Here is a 22,015-nt window from a genome sequence, read left to right as displayed (position 1 = left end):
ACAGAGACACAGACTAGTGTCCTCCTCTCACCGACAAAAAATTATCAATTACACTTGATTTGCTTCACCAAGAGATCACTGAACTCAGAAAGAGCTTGGAGTTCACGCAACAACAGGTCAAAGAGCAAAGACTAGACAATACTGCGCTTCGATCAAACATGATGTCAACGTCAGCAGAACTACAAACTCTTAGACTGGAATATAAAATCATGAAAGAAACTACGCTGGACATTCAATCACAAAGCATTCGCGACAATCTCATTTTCTTGGGCATTCCAGAAAATGCTCCGGAAGACCCCGAGAGGCAGATTAAAAGGTTCATGATGTCCGTGCTCAAGATACAACGAGATACAGCCGACAAGATTACCTTTCACCGTGTTCATCGATTGGGAGGCCCCCGTCCCATCATTGCAAAGTTTGAACACTTTCAGCAAAAAGTGTTTTTGAAATCAAAAGGTCGTGAACTCAAGGGGACTTTGTTTGGAATGAATGACCAGTTCCCCAAGGAAATCAATGAGAGCCGTAAAATCTTGTACCCGATGATGAAGAATCACAGCGAGAAAGGCAAACGACCGTGGCTAGTTGTCAACCAGCTATATGTCGACAGCTAACTATTTTGTGATGCCAACGTCACGCCCTGACTCTACTAGATAAGTACTTCTTCTGATCTGTTGTCATTATTAATTCTCAAAAGTGTATTGTATTTTGTTTCATTCTTTCCACTTTTGCTTAGAAAAACAAAAAAACTGAATCACGTATGCCACCAGCATGAATTCTCACTCCTATCTGTCTGCTTTCCTGCTCTGCTTGTTTACACACACACATATTAAATACACACACGTTACAAGTATATAAATAAATATATATTAGAATCAGAATCAGAATCATCTTTATTTGCCAAGTATGTCCAAAACACACATGGAATTTGTCTCCGGTAGTTGGAGCCGCTCTAGTACAACAGACAGTCAATTTACAGAACACTTTGGAGACATAAAGACATTGACAAAAAACAATTGTGCAAAAAGATGCAGAGTCCTCTAGCACTTAGAGCAGTTCGAATGACTAATATTGCAATAGTCCGGTGCAATGACCATTGTGCAAAGGGCGCTGAGACTTCAAGGAGTGTATGCGGTTTAAAGTGACGAGTCGTGCGATCATCTGGGACAATGTTGGTTGTGCAAATGTTACAGATACTCCTCAATCAGTGTGCAAATGGAGCAGATGCTACTCTGGCATGAGTGGCCAGTATATGCGAATAGTGCAGCATGGCGAGACAACTACAGTGAGTGCACGAGTAATACATAATTGGCCCCACAGAAATGTGACAACGAACTCAAGTCAAAAAATTGCCAGCTTGTTGTAATGGAATTATAGGTTAGGTGTTTAAGAAGTTGATCGCAAGAGGGAAGAAGCTGTTGGAATGTCTACTAGTTCTAGTTTGCATTGATCGGTAGCGCCTACCTGAGGGAAGGAGCTGGAAGAGCTGGTGACCGGGGTACGGAGGGTCCGAGAGGATTTTGTACGCCCTTGTCTTAGTTCTGGCAGCGTGCAAGTCCTCAATGGTGGGTAGAGGGGTACCGACAATCCTTTCAGCAGTTTTGATTGTCCGTTGCAGTCGGAGTTTGTCCTTTTTTGTAGCAGCACCAAACCAGACTGTGATGGAAGAACACAGGACTGATTCGATGACCGCTGTGTAGAACTGTCTCAGCAGGTCCGGTGGGAGGCCGTGCTTTCTCAGAAGCCGCAGGAAGTACATCCTCTGCTGGGCCTTTTTGAGGACGGAGTTGATGTTGGTCGCCCACTTCAGGTCCTGAGAGATTGTAATTCCCAGGAACTTGAAGGTCTCGACGGTTGACACAAGGCAGCTGGACAACGTAAGGGGCAGCTGTGGCGAAGGATGCCTCCTGAAGTCCACGATCATCTCTACAGTCTTGAGCGTGTTCAGCTCCAGGTTGTATCGACCACACCACAGCTCCAGCCGCTCCGCTTCCTGTCGATATGCAGACTCGTCACCGTCCTTGATGAGGCCGATGACAGTGGTGTCATCTGCAAACTTCAGGAGTTTGACAGTCGGGTTCGCTGAGGTGCAGTTGTTCGTGTAGAGAGAGAAGAGCAGCGGAGAGAGGACACAACCTTGGGGCGCCCCAGTGCTGATGCTGCGTGTGGATGAGGTGGCCTCCCCCAGCCTGACCTGCTGTGTCCTGCCCGTCAGAAAGCTGTAAATCCACTGGCAGATGGCAGGTGAGACGCTGAGCTGGAGAAGCTTGGTTGAAAGGAGTTCAGGGATGATGGTGTTGAACGCTGAGCTGAAGTCCACGAACAGGATCCTCGCGTAGGTCCCCCCACTAACGAGGTGTTCTAGGATGAAGTGCAGGCCCATGTTGACTGCATCATCCGCAGACCTGTTCGCTTGATAGGCAAACTGCAGGGGGTCCAGCAGGGGACCTGTGACACACTTGAGGTGGTCCAGCACGAGACGTTCAAAGGACTTCATGACCACAGATGTCAAAGCGACAGGCCTGTAGTCATTCAGACCTGAGATTGTAGGTTTCTTGGGGACTGGAATGATGGTGGAGCGTTTCAAACAGGATGGACCTTCGCACATTTCCAAAGATCTATTGAAGATCTGAGTGAAGACTGGAGCGAGCTGGTCCACGCAGACTTTGAGGCAGGATGGGGACACATGGTCCGGGCCTGCCGCTTTGTTGATCTCTCTCTGTTGTTTGAAGATGCCTCTCACATCCTGTTCACTGATGGTTAACGCAGAGGTGTGGTTGTGGTCGCGGGTGCGGCCGGGTGGGTGTGTGGTGTGAAACTGTCCTTTTCAAATCTGCAGGAGAAGGTATTCAAGTCGTTGGCTCGTGTGCTATTGTTCTCAGCTTGGGGGGATCGTCGCTTGTAATTAGTCAGCGATTGGAATGCATGCCAGACTGATTTAGAGTCGTTTGCGCTAAACTGTTTTTCCAACTTTGCTGCATAGATCCTCTTTAGAATGTTAATTTCTTTCGTCAGCTGGTTTCTAGCTCGATTATGCAGGGCCCTCTCCCCGCTCTGATATGCGTCCTCCTTAGCTTGGCGAAGCTGCTTAAGTTTAGCAGTGAACCACGGCTTGTTGTTGAATGTGCGAAATGATTTTGTTGGTACACAAACCTCTTCACAGAAACTGATATAGGATGTGACGGTGTCCGTATATTCATCCAGGCTGCCAGCTGAATTTTCAAAGACATTCCAGTCTGTGCAGTCTAAACAGCTTTGAAGTTCCATCTTGGTCCACTTTTGAAAAGATGCAGAGTCCTCTAGCACTTAGAGCAGTTCGAACGACTAATATTGCAATAGTCCGGTGCAATGACCATTGTGCAAAGGGCGCCGAGACTTCAAGGAGTGTATGCGGTTTAAAGTGACGAGTAGTGCGATCATCTGGGACAATGTTGGTTGTGCAAATGTTACAGATACTCCTCAATCAGTGTGCAAATGGAGCAGATGCTACTCCGGCATGAGTGGCCAGTATAGGCTGCCAGCTGAATTTTCAAAGACACTCCAGTCTGTGCAGTCTAAACAGCTTTGAAGTTCCATCTTGGCTTCATTGGTCCACTTTTTGACTGTTTTCACTGTAGGCTTCGCACATTTAAGTTCTTGCCTGTATGTCGGTATTAAGTGAATTAAGCAGTGATCAGACGAGCCCAGGGCTGCACGAGGTATAGCACGATATGCGTTTTTTACCGTAGCGTAGCAGTGGTCTAAAGTATTATTTTCCCTGGTAGGACAGTCGATGTGCTGCTTGTATTTAGGGAGTTCGTGGTTGAGTTTAGCTTTGTTAAAGTCCCCGGGAATAATGAGGGGTGAGTCCGGGTGTTTTTTTTCAATTTCGTTGACTTGTTCGGCGAGCATTAGCAATGCGGCGTTCGTGTTAGCTTGAGGCGTAATATAGACTCCAGCCAGTATGAACGATGCAAACTCACGTGGCGAGTAGAATGGTTTACAGTTTAAGAATAGCAACTCCAAATGCGGGCCGCAGTGTGTGGTGAGTACCGTACACATTTTTCGTTGATATGGAGGCATATCCCGCCGCGCTTTGTTTTCCCCGATGATTCCATGTCGCGGTCCGCTCGATGAATGTTGAAGCCGGGAAGCATTACGGCGCCATCGGGTACAGCGTCGCAAAGCCAGGTCTCCATGAAGCACATGGCCGCGGAACGTCCGAAGTCTTTACTGGTCTTTAACAGAAGATGAAGCTCGTCCATTTTGTTGAGTAGGGAGCGTACATTCGCGAGGTGGATCGACGGGAACGCCAATCTGTGTCCTCTCTTGCGGAGTTTCACCTGAATGCCGGCTCGCTTCCCTCTGTGGCGCCACTTCTGTCTCCATGCGCCGAAAACCGCAGACGTCACTCCGGTGAGTAACTCGGGGAAAAAACTGAGCGGATATTCGAAAGTTGGTGACAGAAAGTCCGGAGTAGCCTCCTTGATGGTTAGCAGGTCTCCCCTTGTGTAAGTGAGTCGTGGTTTAGGTAAAAAAAACAACAACACAAAAACAAAGACAATACTAGAGAGCGCGTTACCGAGGCGACCACACTGGTAGGCGCCATCTTGGAATATATATATATATATATATATATATATATATATATATATATATATATATATATATGTCGTTGCTTAGGGGTTTAACTGTTTAACTGTAGGTAAAACTACGGGACTAAGTTTGGGAAATCTGCCAATGAGCCAGCGTAGGAGATTATGGCCTATTATTAAAAACACGGCCCTCATTACCCGGAGGCCAACGTGCCTCTGCCAAAGGCAGAGGGCAGACAAACCTGGCGGCAGAGCGTGCTAGGAATCACCGGGCTAATTATGGCTTCTTACGGAAACGGACTTGGCTATGCTTGATGAGAATACGTTTACTGTTACAAACATTTTAGGTCAAACCAAAGGACAATCTTTAGAAGTAGCAAGAACGAAGCAAAAAAGACAACGCATGAAATCTTAACGCTAAAGGACAATTCTCGACTAGAAGTTCTACAACATGAGCTGGAAGCCATCAAATGGAATATAATTGGACTATGTGTAATACGTCGGAAAGATGAATCTATTGTGATTCTCGATACTAGCCATCTATTTTATTACAGAGGATCAGAAAGCTGACGCAATGGTGTAGTTGGTTTCATTATTAATAAATGTATCCCCAGTTACGTTCCCTGTGTCAAAAGTATTTCTGACAGAATCGCCATATGTACCATCTCCATGAGAACATGTTACTCGCTTCCATTGACACAAATATATGCGCTGATCATCAGCCACACATGACGATGACGTGGAAGCGTTTTACGAACATTTCCCCTGTCTTTATAGTCAATAGAAGCACAAATTTTAAAGAGTAATGGGTGACTTTAACGCCGGGATTGGACTTAACTCTGGCAAGAAATCAATTGCATCATATGGAATGGGATCAAGAGACGAAAGAGGAGAACACTTCATAGAATTTGCTGAATAAGAAGGCTTATCCTTTATCAATTCGTTCTTTAACAAGAAATGAAACAGAAAGTGGACATGGAAAAGTCCCAAAGATCACACTAGCATCATAGACTACTTCCTGTTCAACAACAAAGGGGTATTTACAGATTGCACCGCAATTTTGACATTAGAAGTGACCACAGATTGGTTCAGGTCAAAGTACAAATTAACTGCCAACTTGAACGAAAGCAACTTCTAAAGAGCAAGTTTACCAATCTAAACTTAATTCAAGAAAGAAGCGACGAGTTTCAAATATGTTTGGATAATCACTTTAAAGCTCTTCTAACGCTGGAAGACACAGATTTGTCAACACACAACAACGAAATTGTAAACGGCATTGATCAACCTGCACACAAAGTACCGCCATCATCGAGAAAGACAACAACATCCAGAATATCTAAAGCAACTTACGACTTAATGAAAAAGCGTTGCGAAATGAAGAAAACGGACGATTTGGAAAAAGGTACGAGAAGAATTGAGAACTTACAACATTAGGCTTGTACAGAAAATGTGTGACGCTGGACATGGAATAAAAAATGTTAAATGCGCATTAATTTGCCACCAAAAAAATATTTTTGGTTTGAAAATGGCAGATAAAACGATATGTCACAGCCGCCAAGAATATTATACCAACCTATACAGTGACCCACAACAAATTATTACTGGAAAGCTAGAAGAAGACCATGTATCCTGAATGAAGAAGTTGAAAACGCTATTAGTTCACGTAAGGCCGGAAAAACTTGTGGTCTGGATAAAATTTCTGTTGAAATGCTTAAAGCAGGAAGCAACAAACTTATTAAGATCATTGTAAAACTATTTCAATGCTGCTTGGCCTTGGAAGAAGTACCGGCGACATGGAAAGATGCAGAAATCATTTTGCAACATACATCAGGTGATAAAATGGACCCAAAAATTATCGCCCAATATGCCTGCTCATGACGATTTTTAAAGTCTTTGCAAAGATATTGGACAAACGAATTGGAATCAAACTCAACGAAGCACAGCCGTGTTTTCATAGCAGTTTTAATGCAATGGACCACATACAGACAGTTCAACAAATAATCGAACGACACAACAAGAACACAACACAACATGAAATGCCTCTGTGTGGACTAATGAAAAGTGTTTGACTCAGTCACCAACACTTCAAAACTTCAGGCACTGGTAAATCAAGGGATAGAGCCGACCTATATCAACATTCTGCAATTAATATACAATGATTCTTCTGGTTCAATTTGAATTGATGATGAAAGAGTCAAATACTTCTAAGAAAAGGCGTCAGGCAAGGCGACACACTGTCCGAAGCTATATAAAGCTTGTCTTGAAAAAACATTTAAAAAGCTCAATTGGGAAAAACGGCTAAAAATTAATGGTGCTTATTTGAGCCATCTTCGTTTTGCAGACGACATAATTTTATTTTCCTACAATGCTGAACAACTACAGCTTCATATTCAGGAATTAGACTCAGGAAGCTGTCACTCAGGTCTCAAAATGAACAAAAACAAAATGAAGGACCTGTTCAGTCGTTACTGTCCAGGAAAAGATGTCAAAATGGACAACTATGTCTGAGACGGCGGCGACAACTAGATCAATTTAGCCCAACTTGTAAAAATGGATGGAAATACAAGCACTGAAGTTGAACGCCGCATAAAGCTTGCCAGGCAGGCTTATAGAAGCCTCAGTGTTATATTCAAGAACAACCATTTGTTTGACAAGAAAAGTGTTCGATCAATGTATTTTACCAGTCCTCACTTACGGTAGTGGAACTTGGACTTCGAATGCCAAAGTTATACAAAGGCTCCCTGTAACCCAAAGGAACATGAAATGCCAAATGTTGAAAATAAGCATTCGCAACAATAAAAGGCGCATTTGAATAAGACAGCAGACGCGAGTTACTGACGTCTTCTTCTTCTTTTCCTTTCGGCTTGTCCCGTTAGGGGTCGCCACAGCGCGTCATCCTTTTCCATGTAAGCCTATCTCCTGCATCCTCCTCTCGAACACCAACTGGCATCATGTCTTCCCTCACGACATCCATCAACCTTCTCTTTGGTCTTCCTCGAGCTCTCTTGCCTGGCAGCTCCATCCTCATCATCCTTCTTCCAATATACTCACTATTTCTCCTCTGGACGTGTCCAAACCATTGAAGTCTGCGCTCTCTAACTTTGTCTCCAAAACATCGAATCTTGGCTGTCCCTCTGATGAGCTCATTTCTAATTTTATCCAACCTGGTCACTCCAAGAGCGAACCTCAACATCTTCATTTCCGCCACCTCCAGCTCTGCTTCCTGTTGTCTCTTCAGTGCCACTCTCTAATCCATACATCATGGCTGGCCTCACTACTGTTTTATAAACTTTGCCCTTCATCCTAGCAGAGACTCTTCTGTCACATAACACACCTGACACCTTCCTCCACCCGTTCCAACCTGCTTTGACGCGTTTCTTCACTTCCTGACCACACTCACCATTGCTCTGGACGGTTGACCCTAAGTATTTAAAGTCCTCCACCCTTGCTATCGCTTCTCCCTGTAGCCTCATTCTTCCCCCACCAGCCCTCTCATTCATGCACATATATTCTGTTTTACTTCGGTTAATCTTCATTCCTCTTCTTTCCAGTGCATGCCTCCATCTTTCTAACTGTTCCTCCAGCTGCTCCCTGCTTTCACTGCAGATCACAATGTCATCTGCAAACATTATGGTCCACGGGGATTCCAGTCTAACCTCATCTGTCAGCCTATCCATCACCACTGCAAAAAGGAAGGGGCTCAGGGCTGATCCCTGATGCAGTCCCACGTCCACCTTAAATTCTTCTGTCACACCTACAGCACACCTCACCGCTGTTCTGCTGCCCTCGTACATGTCCTGTATTATTCTAACATACTTCTCTGCCACTCCAGACTTCCGCATGCAGTGCCACAGTTCCTCTCTGGGTACTCTGTCATAGGCTTTCTCTAGATCTACAAAGACACAATGTAGCTCCTTCTGACCTTCTCTGTACTTTTCCATCAACATCCTCAAGGCAAATAATGCATCTGTGGTACTCTTTCTAGGCATGAAACCATACTGTTGCTCGCAAATACTCACTTCCGTCCTGAGTCTAGCCTCCACTACTCTTTCCCATAACTTCATTGTGTGGCTCATCAACTTTATTCCTCTATAGTTGCCACAGCTCTGCACATCACCTTTGTTCTTAAAAATGGGCACCAGTACACTTTTCCTCCATTCCTCAGGCATCTTCTCACGCACTAGAATTCTATTGAACAAGCTGGTCAAAAACTCCACAGCCACCTCTCCTAGATGCTTCCATACCTCCACAGGAATGTCATCAGGACCAACTGCCTTTCCATTTTTCATCGTCTTTAATGCCTTTCTAACTTCCCCCTTACTAATCATTGCCACTTCCTGGTCCACCACACTTGCCTCTTCTACTCTCCCTTCTCTATCATTTTCCTCGTTCATCAACTCCTCGAAGTATTCTTTCCATCTATCTAGCACACTACTGGCACCAGTCAACATATTTCCATCTCTATCCTTAATCACCCTAACCTGCTGCACATCCTTCCCATCTCTATCCCTCTGTCTGGCCAGCCTGTATAGATCCTTTTCTCCTTCTTTAGTGTCCAACCTGCCATACATGTCATCATATGCCTCTTGTTTTGCCTTTGCCACCTCTACCTTTGCCCTGTGTCGCATCTCAATGTATTCCTTTCGCCTCTCCTCGGTCCTCTCAGTGTCCCACTTCTTCTTAGCTAACCTTTTTCCTTGTATGATTTCCTGTACTGTGAGGTTCCACCACCAAGTCTCCTTCTCTCCTTTCCTGCCAGAAGATACACGTAGTACTACTACACGTAGTAGTAGTAGTACTACTACACGTAGTAGAAGATACACAAGTACTCTCCTGCCTGCTTCTCTGATCACCTTGGCTGCAGTGGTCCAGTCTTCTGGAAGCTCTTGCCGTCCACCGAGAGCCTGTATCACCTCTTCCCGAAAAAGCTGCACAACACTCGTCCTGTCTCAGCTTCCACCACATGGTTCTCTTCTCTGCCTTTGTCTTCCTAATTTTCCCCCCACCACCAGAGTCATCTTACACACCACCATCCTATGCTGTCTAGCCACACTCTCCCCTACCACTACCTTACAGTTGGTAACCTCCTTCAGATTACATCGTCTGCACAAGATGTAATCCACCTGTGTGCTTCTACCTCCGCTCTTGTAGGTCACCCTATGTTCGTGCCTCTTCTGGAAAAAAGTGTTCACTACAGCCATTTGCATCCTTGTTGCAAAGTCTACCACCATCTGTCCCTCCAAGTTCCTTTCCTGGATGCCGTACTTACCCATCACGTCTTCATCACCCCTATTACCTTCACCAACATGTCCATTACAATCTGCACCAATTACGACTCTCTCTCTGTCTGGGATGCTCAGAACTACATCATCTAGCTCCTTCCAGAATTTCTCTTTCACCTCTAGGTCACATCCTACCTGTGGGGCATAGCCACTAATCACATTACACATAACACCCTCAATTTCAAATTTCAGCCTCATCACTCGATCTGATACTCTTTTCACCTCCAAGACATTCTTAGCCAACTCTTCTTTTAAAATAACCCCGACTCCATTTCTCTTCCCATCTACACCATGGTAAAATAATTTAAACCCTGCCCCTAAACTTCTAGCCTTACTGCCTTTCCACCTGGTCTCCTGGACACACAATATATCAACCTTTCTCCTAATCATCATGTCAACCAACTCCCGAGATTTTCCTGTCATAGTCCCAACATTCAAAGTCCCCACATTCAGTTCTAGGCTCTGTGTTTTCCTCTTCTCTTTCTGCCGAAGAACCCGCTTTCCACCTCCTCTTCTTCTTTGACTTCGACCCACAGTAGCTGAATTTCCAACGGCGCCCCGCAGGTTGACGCCGCCGGTGGCGGACGTTGTTAACCCGGGCCACGACCGATCCGGTATGGAATTCTTTGGATGAACGCTCATATTTGTTTGGCAAGGTTTTAAGCCGGATGCCCTTCCTGACGCAACCCTCTGCATTTATCCGGGCTTGGGACCGGCCTACAGCTTGCACTGACTTGTGCCACCCATAGGGCTGCATTACGCGAGTTACTGACGTCATTAAAAAAATAAAAAGCCTTAAATGGAAAGGGGCCAGCCACATTGCCGAAGAGCTGACAAAAGGTGGACCACAGAAACTATCAACTGGGTACAAAGCGGTCACGGCGTAGACGTAAATGTAGATGGGTAAATTAAATTATTTAACACACCGGAATACACTGGCAACAAATGCACACTGTCGTAGTAGTTGGAAACTTGAAGAAGAGGCCTTCATCCTGCAGTGAATAGAAAATGGCTGATGATGACGATGATGGTAATTTTCTTCCACTTATCCAAGGTCAGGTCACGGGGGAAGTAGCTTTAGCAGGGATGCCCAGACTTCCCTCTCCCCAGCCACTTCATCCACCTCTTCCGGGGGGATCCCGAGGTGTTCAAACGCCATCTGGGAGTCAGTCTCCCCAGCGGGTCTCCTCCTGGTGGGACGTGCCCGGAACACCTCACCAGGGAGGCGTCTGGGAGGCATCCGAATCAGATGCCCCAGTCACCTCATCTGGATCCTCTCAATGTGGAGGAGGAGCAGCTCTACTCTGAGCTCCTCCCGGATGACCGAGCTTCTCACCTTATCTCTAAGGGAGAGCCCGGACACCCTGCGGAGGGAACTAATTTTGGCCGCTTATATCCGGGATCTTGTTCTTTCGGTCACGACCCACAGCTCTTGACCATAGATGAGGGTAGGAACGTAGATCGACCGGTAAATTGAGAGCTTCGCCTTTCGGCTTAGCTCCTTCTTTTCCACAAATGATCGATAAAAAGTCTGCATCACTGCAGACGCTGCACCAATCCGCCTGTCGATCTCCCGTTCCATTCTTCCGTCACTCGTGAGCAAGACCCCAAGATACTTGAACTCCTCCACTTGGGACAGGATCTCATCCCCGACCTGGAGAGGGCCCGCCACCCTTTTCCGGCTGAGGACAATGGTCTCAGATTTGGAGGTGCTGATTTTCATCCCAGCCGCTTCACACTCAGCTGTGAGAGTTGGAGATCACGGCTTGATGAAGCCAACAGAACCACATCATCTGCAAAAAGCAGAGATGCAATACAGAGGCCACCGAACCGGACCCCCTCAACGCCTTGGCTGCGCCTAGAAATTCTGTCCATAAAAGTTTTGAACAGAATCAGTGACAAAGGGCAGCCTTGGCGGAGTCCAACCCTCACCGGAAACGAGTCCGACCTACTACCGGCAATGCGGAACAAACTGATACTGGTCGTACAGGGAACAAACAGCCCTTATCAGGGGGTTCGTTACCCCATACTCCCGAAGCACCCCCCACAGGACTCCACGAGGGACACAGTCGAACGCCTTCTCCAAGTCCACAAAACACATGTAGACTGGTTGGGCAAACTCCCACGCACCCTCGACAACCCTGCCGAGGGTGTAGAGCTGGTCCATTGTTCCACGGTCAGGTCGAAACCCACACTGCTCCTACTGTATCTGAGATTCGACTTCCCGATGGACCCTCCTCTTAGCACCCCTGAATAGATCTTACCATAGAGGCTGAGGAGTGTGATTCCCCCCATATATATATATATATATATATATATATATATATATATATATATATATATATATATATGGCTCCAGTGTCCCGCGACCCTAACCAGCATAAGCGGTGTTGAAAACGGATGGATGAAAATTAAAAATGTTTACAGTTGAACACTTAGATGTGCAAAATGTACATGAATTGTGAAAATCAAATCACAGCCGAGGTAAAATCCTGTGAATGTTGGGTGTGCATTAGACCAGTAGCGGATGGCAGTTCAACATCCTTACAGGCTGATGGATGAAGGGTTCTGGACCTTATCCCTGAAGGGAGGAGGCTAAAAACAGAGTGAGAGGTGTTACCAGCAATGCTGATGGCTCTGAGGGTGAGAAAAATGTCTGTTGTTGAGCGCAGAAGGGAACCGATCATCTTGCTGGCTGTATTCTTTATGCATTGCAGAGTCATCTGGCTGAAAGGAAGGTCCACACAGTGATGCAGCCAGTGAGGATGTTCTTGATCGTGCTCTGCGAGAAGGAGCATATTATTGGCAGTGGAACTTGTGTATTAATAAATTTGCAGAGGAAGTAGAGGTGCGTCTGAAGCTTCTTGGGTGGTGACGTGGTGTTTATGTTCCAGGAGAAGTCCTTCAAGATGAGCACCCTCAGGAAATAGGTGCAGTTCACCCTTTCCACAGCATCAACGTTGATAGTCGGGGGATGCTGCGAATGACTTCTCCTGAAGTCTACAATAATCTCTCACAGGTGATGATGAAGATGTTGGTGAGGACATATTTCAGCCCCTCAGCACGCTCCTTCAAAACCCGTCAAATAATGTTGTCCGGCCCGGCTGCCCCTTGCGTGGGTTGATCCTGGAGAGGTTTTTTTTCACGCTGGCAGGAGTCAGACACATCCTGATTATGCGAGGGAGTTGGGAAGCCTCTGTGCTGCTGGGTTTTTATGTGAATCAAAGTGGCCAAAGAAGTCACTGAGGCTGTTCAGCAGTGTGATATAATTCTCGCAGGTTCGTGGTATAGATTTACTGTCCGTGAGAGTCTGGATGCTGCGCGACAAAGATTGTGTGTTTTTAGTGTTGTTAGTGTCCGGCTACTTTTACACCAAAGAGAAGGTTGATGGATGTCGTGAGGGAAGAAATTATGGCAGTTGATGTTCGAGAGGAGGATGCAGGAAAAGGATGAGGCGCTGTGGCGACCCCTAACGGGACAAGCCGAAAGGAAAAGAAGAAGTGTCCGGCTACTTTTTATTTTAATTAGCCAATTAGCTTGGAACTTGGATGGGAAAGTATCAGCAGATCTAGTACGAGAACCCAAGGAGTAAGAGTGCTGTTTTCCACTTTTGCACCAGTGTTCTTCACATAAAGCCTCATGCCATAATTTCTTGAATTTCCTCTCTGCCCTCACATTCCCACGTGTTATATGGAAACATGTTCCACATGAACACATTTTCCTGTCATACTGTGCACGCTTTCTCTATCCATCTCTCATCCGACTTACACTTTTCATCTGTCTTCCTTTTTACCCTAGGCTTCAACAGACACTAATTCCCTTTTTCAAGGACAAGCATTGCACTGCACATCATCTGACTTTGAGCCACTGTGGCCTCCCAAGGCTTAAGTCCATAGAGTTCTTCTTCCCCAGCCCCCTTTTAATGTTCTAACATCAGCCTCATACTGTCAGTAAATATTAACACCCAGAGGGATGAGATATCCTTTTTAGACACACTATTAATTTCAAGGGCTGTACTCAGAGGATGTTTTTGGCAGAATATCCCAAAAAAGCACTGCAAAGATAAACATTCACCCATCCCCGCTTGATCTACTAAAGTCCTACACCTCTACACAGACAAACACACACACACACACACACACACACACACACACACATACACACACACACATATAGAAACAACCATTCGCACTCACATTCACACCTATGGACAATTTAGAGTCCTCAATCAACCTACCACGCATGTTTTTGGGATGTGGGAGGAAACCGGAGTGCCCAGAGTAAACCCACTCAGGCATGGGGAGAACATGGAAACTCCACACAGGCGGGGCCGGGATTTGAACCCTGGTCCCAAGAACTGTGAGACAGATGTGCTAACCAGTCGGCAAACTTTTTTATATTTATTTAAAAAAAAGTTGGGACTATACTGGGCATTTTAGGCCATGAAAAAGACCTCCAAAACAATAATTTTGTACTGTACAGCGATAAGGGTGCATATGGCCTCAAAAAAAAAAAGTGCTTCAATATAATGGACAATCGGCTATATCGGACGACCCCCCCTGCCCCTATTAGTCCATTCTATTGAGTTTCCATTGTATATTAGGGCTATAGAGTGCTACCAATTTCATCGCAATTGCGCCCAATTTTTCAATAGTGCGGCTAAAAAAATAAGAGGGTGTAGCGTGTCTTTGTTTTGGATAAAAACATAATTAATTTGGAAACGAGATACGGTGCTCCTGCATTACTTCCGGTATAGTTTGACGTACGTTTAACGTTAAAATCAAACTGGCTTTATCTCGAAAAGGGGCATCACATCTCTTTTTATATTCGTAAATTTTAGGAAAAATTATGAAAAACCTCAATTTCTCATAATCTGAAGGTTGCTACAGGAATGAAAAACGAGTTCTCGATTTCAGCGGTTTTACTATTAAACTCAAACACACACAAAGCACGACAGTTGGTTGAAGTTCAGGAGGCAGGAATGCAACAGTTTCAGTTCTTGAGGACTAATGAAAACCGGGACATCGGGTGTCGTCACTACAAGGGCACACCCGTACGCCCAGCCATTTGAGGCAGAAAACAATCTCTGCAACTTTGACAGCAATCACACATTAAACCCATTGTGTTATCCATTTTATTGTTATCCATGTCAATGTAAATATTCAATATTCTTGAGAATTAAAGTTAATTGCTCTTAAAAAGGATATAGTTGAATTATTACACTCTAATATCAATGTCCAGCCATCCATTCATTTTGTATACCGCTTATCCTCACTCGGGTCGCGGGCGTGCTGGAGCCTATCCCAGCTGACTCTGGGTGAAAGGCGGGGTATACCCTGAACTGGTCACCAGCCAATCGCAGCTAATATCAATGTAACAGCGGCATAAAAAAACAATATCAACAATTCTATCGTTTGTTTTGATCGTTTCTGGGAAAACATATCATCCTAAAAATGTTATAGTGACAGGCCTAGGTTAATGGTCTAGGGCCATCACATTTAGAGTGGAAATAGCTACGGATGATAAGAACGATTGACAACATTTTCATGAAGAATGTTCCGTTAAGGCCTGATTCGTACGAAAGTCCTAACCAACTCTCTGACACAGAGCACTTTAAGCACCAACACTTTTCAGTAAGTTATCTGTCTTCATATAAATAACTTTGTTGACCAGATTGATGGTTAATCATTTATTTATCAATACTACCTAAAAAGACGCGCAGATATACAACCCCAATTCCAATGAAGTTGGGACGTTGTGTTAAACATAAATAACAACAGAATACAATGATTTGCAAATCATGTTCGACCTATATTTAATTGAATACACTACAAAGACAAGATATTTAATGTTCAAACTGAATAACCTAATTGTTTTTAGCAAATAATCATTAACGTCGAATTTTATGGCTGCAACATGTTCCAAAAAAACTGGGACAGGGTCTTGTTTACCACTGTGTTACATCACCTTTTCTTTTAACAACATTCACTAAATGTTTGGGAACTGAGGACACTAATTGTTGAAGCTTTGTAGGTGGAATTCTTTCCCACTCTTGCTTGATGTACAGCTTCAGCTGTTCAACAGTCCGGGTTCTCCGTTATCGTATTTTACGCGTATTTTACGCTTCATAATGCACCACACATTTTCAATGGGAGACAGGTCTGGACTGCAGGCACTCTTTTACTACAAAGCCACGCTGTTGTAACACGTGCAGAATGTGGTTTGGCATTGTCTTGCTGAAATAAGCAGGGGCAGCCACAGTCACTGGTAGGGTCTTACGCCCCAGATCTTGGCTCGTCCCCCGGTGACAATAATGATGTGGCGCCTAATGACCCAAGACCCAATGCCGTAACAGTGAGATAGTTGACACAGTATCCACTAGGGCCCTGCACTGCTGGCCGTCTATGTTGCAGTCAAGGTACAGTCCATGGGCCTTGCCGAGACGGCCCAGTCACAGCTGTGATTAGTTGCAGAAGACTATAGTAATCCTGGGTGCCGGTTGTCCCTCGGTGTCACCCCAATTCCAATGAAAAGTTTTGAGGTGGGTTCTTTTGCGCCGAGCAGTTTTGTGCTATCTCCACAGCGGTAACAGCATTCCTCTATAGGCCGTCATCTGGCCTTCCGTTCTTGGTACTGTTGTTGTGGGTGGGGTGCGCTGGTGGATTGGAAGGCCATGCGGTTGTCATCGTCATTATCGCTGCTAATCTCGCCCAATTCTGTTTGAATGTGTCTTTGTTTTCTGTCAGAACATGTTCAACTCATTCAGCATCATTCAGGGCCCTTGTCAGGGTCATTGGAGCATGCAGTCAAATGTGCTCCCTGGATGATTGCTTGCAGGGCAAATTCCTCTTGAGCAATGGCATCGAAGGTACTGTATCCTTCCCAGGCATGAAGCCACTGGTCTCCAGCATATGCGCCGAAATCTAAGTCTCCTCTTCGTCTCTGATTGAAGAGCTGGTCCTTGGCATCATCAGCGTGCATGCGACGACCAACATGTTGCCACAAGAACTCCCTCTATACCCCTCCAGTCCAGCCACTCTTGTGGTCGGACATTCGTGAGGATCTGTAGGGCTTTTCCTTCCAGGGCAAGGGCAACTTTGAACTGCTGTCTCCTCACCCGTCCAGCCATTGAACTGCGCTGCCAATTTAACCTGGACAAGGTACGTGTTTTTGACCTTCAAGGTACGTGATCGACAGACCATCCGAGCCTGTCGATCTCCCGTTCCATTCTTCCCTCACTCGTCAGCAAGACCTCAAGATACTTGAACTCCTCCACTTGGGACAGGATCTCATCCCTGACCTGGAGAGGGCACGCCACCCTTTATAGGATGATATAGGATGTGACAGTGTCCGTATAGTCATCCAGGCTGCCCACTAAATTTTCAAAGACACTCCAGTCTGTGCAGTCTAGACAGCTTTGCAGTTCTATCTTTGCTTCGTTGGTCCACTTTTTCACCATTTTCACCGTAGGCTTCGCGCATTTAAGTTCTTGCCTGTATGTTGGCATTAAGTAAATTAAGTAGTGATCAGACGAGCCCAGAGCATCATGAGGTATAGCCGCTTCTGACACCAATGTGGCAATGGTGAGTCACCAAGACAAGAAAGAGACACTGATTCTTTAATGAAGAAGAGTTTTACCTCAAACATCAACAGTAGACACTGCAGAAGTGAGCAACAATAATGAGGGTCGTTGGTCGCGATGTGACTGTCTATGAACACTAAAACTAAATAAGAATATATGTAGATATACAGTGGGTACGGAAAGTATTCACACCGCCTTAAATGTTTCACTCTTTGTTATATTGCAGCCATTTGCTAAAATAATTTAGGTTCATTTTTGTCCTTATTAATGTACACACTACACCCCATATTGACAGAAAAAACGGAATTGTTGAAATTTTTGCAGATATATTAAAAAAGAAAAAATGAAATATCACACAGACCCTTTGCTGTGAAACTCATATTTAACCCGGGTGCTGTCCACCATTTCTTCTGATCATCCTTGAAATGGTTCTTCACCTTCATTGGAGTCCAGATGTGTTTGATTATACTGATTGGACTTGATTAGGAAAGCCACACAGCTGTCTACATAAGACCTTACAGCTCACAGTGTCAAATGAGAATCATGAGGACAAAGGAAGTGCCTGAAGAGCTCAGAGACAGAATTGTGGAAAGGCACAGATCTGGCCAAGGTTACAAAAAAAAAATTCTGCTGCACTTTGGGTTCCTCAGAGCACAGTGGCCTCCATAATTCTTAAATGGAACATGTTTGGGACGACCAGAACCCTTCCTAGAGCTGGCCGTCCGGCCAAATTGAGCAGTCAGGGGAGAAGAGCCTTGGTGAGAGAGGTAAAGAACCCAAAGATCACTGTGCCTGAGCTCCAGAGATGCAGTCGGGAGATGGGAGAAAGTTCTAGAAAGTCAACCATCACTGCAGCCATCCACCAGTTGGGGCTTTATAACAGAGTGGCCTGACGGCCTCTCCTCAGTGCAAGACACATGAAAGCCCACATTGAGTTTGCTAATAAAAAAAAACAAAAAAATAAAATAAAATAAAAAAAACATGAAGGACTCCAAGATGGTAAGAAATAAGGTTCTCTGGTCTGATGAGACCAAGATAGAACTTTTTGGCCTTAATTCTAAGCGGTATGTGTGGAGAAAACCAGGCACTGCTCATCACCTGTCCAATACAGTCCCAACAGTGAATGCTGTGGGGGTGTTTTTCAGATCCAGGGACAGGATGACTGGTTGCGATCGAACAAAAGATGAATGCGGCCAAGTACAGGGATATCCTAGAGGAGCTTCTCCAGAGTGCTTAGGACCTCAGACTGGGCCAAAGGTTCACCTTCCAACAAGACAATGACCCTAAGCACACAGCTAAAATAACGAAGGAGTGGCTTCAGAACAACTCAGTGACTGTTCTTGAATGGCCCAGCAAGAGCCCTGATTTAAACCCAATGGATGAATTTGTTGCAAAGAATGTTCTGCTCTGCCCAACAGATCAAAATCTCTTTAAAATGCTATACAGTATCATTCATTCAATCATCGATCTGTACCTGTTAACACAAAACCTAAGGAGTATTATTTGGCATTTTCTTCCCCTAATGTACAGCAAGTGACTAAACTGTGACCGTAAAACCAATTGACATTGCACTAGCATACCATTACACACCTAGCTAGTATATATTTACGTGGGTTCATTGATGAAGTCCACTCTGTGTGCTACATACAAAATACGACATTTTCAGTTGTTTATTATTTTTGTTTCAAGGCAAAGGGTGAAAAAGGAATTCAAATGATTAATCCACTCCACGATGACTCCCTGCTACTGTTTTTTAACGGCCGTGTCCGTAATTTTTTTTAATCCCACACCACACCTGTTTCATGTCATTCTGCTGGAGTTTAAAATCCAGTTTCCAACAATAAGAGTGCTTGGCCTTCCTCAGGCTCACTTTGAAATTATACTGGATATACAGTGAGGGGTGGGGGTGGGGGTGGGGATAACTGATTTTAGTAAATGGCTGCAATATAACAAAAAGTGACAAATTTAAGGGGGTCTGAATTACTTTCCATAACCCACTGTATGTAAAAAGTACAAATTCTGAAGGTGTTTTACTTGTATGTTAAGGCTTTGTCAAAGGAAATGTCTAAATGCACGTGCACAGATGGTGTCCAAACAACCATCTTAAAGGTCTACAGCCGCAGGCGCATCATTGTCAGCTGGACCTGGATCAATATATGTAAAATATGGCTTAGTAATTGTAAAAATGAATGTGCTTCACCCCTTTCAGCACAGCATTCTTGTGCCCCCATTTCACTTCCCTGTCTTTCCCCATCTGACTGTATTCTCCACCTATATTGAAAATCTATACACATTCAATGTTTTTTTTTAATGAAGTACAATACATCATCAGAGTTGGTTAGGTTATATTTTTACTTTAACTTTTTTGATAGATTGTACTTTTAAAGCGCAATTTCAATGTAAACTACTTTTAGGTGAGTACTATTATCCTTTCGTAACAATATCTTGCTTGAAGATTTTTTACCTTGTGTTTTGGAAATTAAATCAGGAAACAATCTTGTCTTTTGTAGTTTTAATAATATCTTTGCAAAGAGAGAGAGAGAGAGAGCGTCAAGAGATGTTACAGGTGCCCGCGTCTCTGCCCATCTCTGAAGAACACAGAAGAATGTACAGCTAAACTAAAATGGGATGGAGATGAGGGAACAAGAAAGAAAGACCTTTTCATCTTCTCTTGTCCTTGAGAGACAAGGGAGTTTGGTACAACCACCGAGACAGGATGACAGAATGGAATAAACAATTAAGCTAAAAAGGCACACAAGATTAAAAAACTTTTGAAGTAAACTATGGGATAATACAAGAGTATATACACTGTATTTTGTCATTTTGCCATAACAAATCCCCCCTTATCCTAATCAATTAATCAATCAATCAAACAAAATTAAAATTTAGTAATGATATGATAGGGATAACGTGTATTAAACAAACAACCCCCCCCCAAAAAAAACATCCAGAGTTTCACACCATAATGTAGGTTTAAGAAAATCCTTCATAAACAGGTTGTAGATCATCCATCCGTCCATCCATTTTCTGAGCCACTTATTCTCACAAGGGTCACGGGAGTGCTGGAGCCTATCCCAGCTATCATCGGACAGGAGGCGGGGTACACCCTGAACTGGTTGCCAGCCAAACGCAGGGCACACATAAACAAACAACCATTCGCACTCACATTCACACCTAGGGGCAATTTAGAGACGTCAATTAACCTACCATGCATGTTTTTGGGATGTGGGAGGAAACCGGAGTGCCCGGAGAAAACCCACGCAGGCACGGTTAGAACATGCAAACTCCACACACCCGGGGCCGGGATTGAACCCCAGTCCTCAGAACTTGAGGCAGACGCTCTAACCAGTCGCCCACCGTGCCGGCAACCAGTTCAGGGTGTACCCCGCCTCCTGCCCGATGATAGCTGGGATAGGCTCCAGCACTCCCGCGACCCTTGTGAGAATAAGCGGCTCAGAAAATGGATGGATGGATGTCTTCACAACAATTACTCAATTTGGCTTTCAAAATCCCATTTTCTTCCTCGACTGCACCACCAGATTGAGGGTGCTAACTACAATGTGTTCTGAGGTCAAATTGTAGTCTAGCTGGGTCATCACTTCATTTACAAAGGGTTTGCCATTATCGGAGGACAGCTTTTCAGTAATTCCCCATCCGGGAATAATTTCGGTCAATAGTGCTTTTGGCACCGTGGATGCAAATGCATGTTTTCCCAGTAATACTTCAATCCATTTTGATAACATGTCTACCATAACGAGACGGTATTTTTGCCTTCACAGGGTGTCAGTTCTACGAAATCCATCATTACATGTTGAAATGGTCTTGTAGGTGGCGGATGTAGTGCCTGTTGAGTGAGTGGATGTGGTCTGCTGGGGTTGTGTTGTGAGGCAGTTTTTGCAGAGGTCAGTTCCAAAAGCGCAAAAGCCCTTTGTGTTTACAAAGGGCACTGATTCACTGATTCTGAACAGCAGCAATCATCCTCCCTTTCGACATGTGGTCCAACCCATGTGTCAATTTAGCCTAACCGAAAAGCAGACGACGAGGGAGACAAGGCTTACCATTTGGGCCCATCCAAACACCATCCACAAAAGACGCCCCGCACTGTCGCCAACAAAGTGCGTTCAGGGGGATGAGACAGTGTTTGAAGGTCAGTGAGAAGAAGGGGGCAGCATGCTGGGGAGGGGTGAGTGAGGAGATGAGAAATGGAAAGATGGAGGAGGTTGGAGCGATGCATCTGCACGTGGATTCCTTCGAGAGACAGGGTCAGATATGTTGGTGTTTGCTGTACATTTGCAGACAGCGATAACAAAAGGGAGGAGGATGGCGTCAAGGAGAGTGACAACCTCGTCATGGTGAAGAATAGGTTTACCATCAGATTTCAAAAAGATGCGATGGCGCTAGAGAGCGCCGAAGTCATGAACCACTCCAAAGGCATAACGAGAGTCCATGTATTGTAGATTGTGACAAAAGTACCTTCTGCTAGGCGGCAGGCTTCAGTGAGTGCTATCCAACCAGCCGCTTGCGCCGACTAATGAGAAGGGAGCGGCGAGGAAGTCACAACAGGTGAGAGGAGCGTTGCT

This window comes from Phycodurus eques, chromosome 7, assembly GCF_024500275.1.
Source record: "Phycodurus eques isolate BA_2022a chromosome 7, UOR_Pequ_1.1, whole genome shotgun sequence".
Taxonomy (NCBI): domain Eukaryota; kingdom Metazoa; phylum Chordata; class Actinopteri; order Syngnathiformes; family Syngnathidae; genus Phycodurus; species Phycodurus eques.
Note: the sequence above shows the minus strand (reverse complement) of the source record.